The sequence below is a fragment of the Tamandua tetradactyla genome, chromosome 12, assembly GCF_023851605.1.
Source record: "Tamandua tetradactyla isolate mTamTet1 chromosome 12, mTamTet1.pri, whole genome shotgun sequence".
In the NCBI taxonomy this organism is placed as follows: Eukaryota; Metazoa; Chordata; class Mammalia; order Pilosa; family Myrmecophagidae; genus Tamandua; species Tamandua tetradactyla.
The window spans coordinates 93785676-93789611 of record NC_135338.1 but is presented as its reverse complement, the minus strand read 5'-3'; the positions used below and the strand labels follow the sequence as shown (position 1 = coordinate 93789611).

The window sequence follows — 3936 nt, the reverse complement described above, 5'->3', positions numbered from 1 at the left end:
TAAGATTCTGTTTCTCAAGAACCACTCCAAGTACCAAGTACCACACTATATCAGTCAGGTTCTCTAGGGAAACAAAACCAACATATGAGATTTTATAAAAATATCTCACACAACTGTGTGGATGCATGAGTCTAAATTTTGTAGGGCAGGCCAGGAGCTGGCAATTTAGATGAAGGTGTTTGATAAAATCTCTGGGAGAGGCTGGCTGGATAAAGGAGAGATGAAAGTTCTCTCTTCTGTATGTGCTGATGTCATCAACTCTCTCTTTAAAGTCTTGAACTGATTGGATTAAATACAGATGATTGGATGCCCTCATTGCAGAATGACTCCTCTTAGTTGATCATAGATGTAATCAGCCATAGATGCAATCAACTGACTGATGATTTAGGTATAAAATGTTCTTGCAGTAATGGTTAGGACAGTGCTTGCTTGACCAGACAATTGGGCACTATCACCTGACCAAGTGTCAGTGATTGAGCATGTATCAATAAGTTGGGCATGGTCAAATATTGCAAACCTATGCCTCTCAGCAAAGACAAGAGGATGCTCACTAGATGTGGGTCATCTGCTATGGATGCTACCTTACATCCAGCATCACTAAAGTGTTTAAGCTCACAGAATCCCGGCAGCTCCCCAGTATCTGTGTGAACTTTGAATAGATGACCTAAACTATATAAGCCTCTGTTTCTTCATCTGTAAAATGGGAATAATAATTGTATCTACTCCATAGGTTGTTTCAAGGTAGAAACATTGAAGAAATAGAAAGTACAGTTACCAGCACAATTAGTAGAATCTGCTTGATTTGTTTTACTAACCCAGGATACCTTTTTCAGATAAATCAAGAATTTATAATCTGACATTCATGGTCCCTTAGAGGAATTTTCCTAAATTCTATGCAAAAAAAAAAATGTATGTTTATGGGCATTTCTCAGGAAGAAGACACAGTACTATCACCAGATTCTTAGATTATGGAAAAGATTAGGAACCACAGAAATAGATACCCAATCTACAAAAATTTTCTTTGGAATTAAAATATACATTTTTATCTTTCAAGCAACTCAATCCTATTTAGCACCAGGATCCATAAAAGACTACTTTGGGAATCTTTCAACAAATTTCAAGCTGTTTTAGCAGCCCTGAATGGACACAGCCCTCTGCAGACTATGCAGGAGTTGGTGACTTGGACTGACCTACGAATGTTTGGCATGTGCATTTTCTCTGCCCTGTACACCTTGTTGGCAAGGACTTTCTGCTTTTACGTGCTAAAAAAAACATTTCACAAGCAGACAGCTCTTCCAATTTTGAAAATAAAGAGCACTGTAGTCTCAGAACCATTGAACTTTTCGATTGCTCCAAAAAAAGCACTTCATGGATCCAACAACATCTGAGAAGTACTTAAATTGGTTGTTTTGATATCTCAAGCCCAACTCTGCAATAGATTCAATGATGTCCTCACCAGGTTTCTCGTTTCACATCAGAGAATGGCTGAAACTCACCCCATGAGATGTTTGATATTTTCCTTTGCATTTAAAAATGAGAAAGTAGAAGCCCAGAGAAGGTTAATAGACATGCTTTTTTGAAATAAAAAGTAGAAATGTGACTCAAACCTAAGCTTTTAGGGTGCAAGCCCACTACAACACTCTGCCTCAGAAAAACAAGCACCTCTAGAGTTTCTAAGCCATCTTTGCTGAGAGGCCATGCTAATTTTTTCCATATTTCTTCAGTTTTAATATATTCACTGTCAACGTGAGCATGAATAAAAATAAATTTCATTAGCTATGATAACTAAATCCTCAACTCAGTCATACTCTATCACAATAGCCCATAACACATGGACTCTTTGTCACTCTTTCCTGGCTGATTCACCTCTTCCACATTCCCCATCAGACTGCAAACTCTTTGACAACAGGCAAAATCTTATTCACTTGTGCTTCCCCAATACCTAATGTAGAATCTGCTACAAGTATGGTCCTGGATGAATAGTTGCTAGATAACTGATTGTACAAGTGAGATGTACTGTCTATAATGACAAATATTCATTTTATATTTTAGTCTTAGAAGAAACAAGGCATCTGAGAAAACTTGTGGCATATGTAATGGTCCCCATAAATTGTCAGAAGCATAACAGAATTCTTCAAGTGTCCTATTTTGTTTACTTTTTAATAAAATTAAACCTAATTATATGTATGTTGGATACCCGGTTTACTGAAATATAAACTTGATGATTGCCTTTTCCATTTCTGCAAAGAAGCCTTCTGGAACGTTGATCAGATTTGTGTTGAATCTGTAAATCACTTTGGGTAGAATTGACATCTTAACAATAGTTAAGCCTTCAAAACCATGAACATGGACTGTCTTTCCATTTATTTAGGTCTTCCTTAATATCTTTTAGCAATGTCTTCTAATTTTCTGTGTACAAGTCCTTTACATCTTTGGTTATATTTATTCCTAGGTATTTCATTCTTTTAGTTGGTATTTTAAATAGAATTTTTTTCTTGATTTCTTCTTCAGATGTATCCATCATGTGTATATAGAAATACTACTGATTTTTGCAAGTGGATCACGTTCCCCATCACATTGCTGAATTCAGGTCCAGTAGTGCTGTTGTGGATTTTTCAGGATTTTCTGTAAATAGGATCATGTTGTCTGTAAATAGTGAAAGTTTTACCTCCCCCTTCCAATTTGAATGTCTTTTATTTCTTTCTGTTGCCTAATTGTTCTGGCAAGAACTTCCAGTACAATGTTGAATAAGTGGTGATGCTCACTAGGGCATCCTTGTCTTGCTCCTGATCTTAGAGAAAAGCTGTCAGTCTTTAACCATTGACTATGATGTTATCTGTGGGTTTTTCATAGATGCCCTTTATTATGTTGAGGAAGTTTCCTTCTATTTCTGTTTTTCTAAGTTTTTTTTATCAAGAAGCAGTATTGCAACTTGTCAAATGCCTTTTCTGCATCAATTGAGATCATCATGTGGGTTTTTTCCTTTGTTGTCTTAATGTGATTATTATATTTATTGACTTTCTTAGTTTGAACCACTGTTGCATATGTGGGATGAGTGCCACTTGATTATGATATATAAATCTTTGATGTGCTGTTGGATTCATTTGCTAGTATTTTGTTGAGGATTTTTGCATCTATATTCATAAGGGATATTGGTCTGCAGTTTTCTCTTCTTGTAGTATCTTTATCTGGTTTTGGTATGAGGGTGTTGTTGGGCTTATTGAATGATTTAGGGGATCTCCCCTCCTCTTCAATTTTTTTGGAAGATTTTTAGCAGGAGAGGTATTAATTCTTGGAATGTTTAATAAAATTTACCTGTGAAGCCATTTTGTCCTGGTCTTTCCTTTGTTGGGAGGATTCTGATTACTGGTTTAATCTCTTTACTAGTTATTGGTGTGTTAAGATCTTTTATTTCTTCTTGAGTGGGTGTAGTTAATTTTTTCTGTTTCTAGGACTTCGTCCATTTCATCAGTCTTCCTTTTGAGAAGCCCCACCTATGAATTTCAACTCCTAAGTCTGGGGGATTTAGAAATATGTAGCAAAATTATACATGCGTTTTTCTCTGCCCAGCAAGCCCACTTCCATAAATCTATATAAAAGATAAATTGACAAAACTATGGAAAAGTCTTATGCACAGGCTATTCATTGCAACTGCATTTGTAATAGCAAAAGTCTGGAAATAACCAAGATGTCATCAACAAGAATGGAGTGAATAAACTGCAGTTCATCAGAATGCTGGAGAATTCTAAACCCATAAAAAGTAATGAAGAAGACATCTACATACTGCTATGAGTTAATCTCCATGACACATCAAGAGAAAAAAAGGCAAAGTACTGAACAATGTTTAGAGTATATTGGCTTTTGTGTAAAAAGGGGGAGGTATTACTATAAAACGTATTTATTTGTATTTGTATAAATAAACAACAGATTAATAAA

The 3936-nt window shown here is 35.7% G+C and overlaps 1 non-coding gene across 1 annotated transcript; it reads right to left on the bottom strand.

The window, feature by feature from the left end:
* Nucleotides 1-1647: 1647 nt before the first annotated feature.
* Nucleotides 1648-1750, bottom strand: LOC143652782 (U6 spliceosomal RNA). Its single transcript, XR_013160843.1, has one exon. It is a non-coding gene; the product is annotated as a U6 spliceosomal RNA (small nuclear RNA).
* Nucleotides 1751-3936: the final 2186 nt, after the last annotated feature.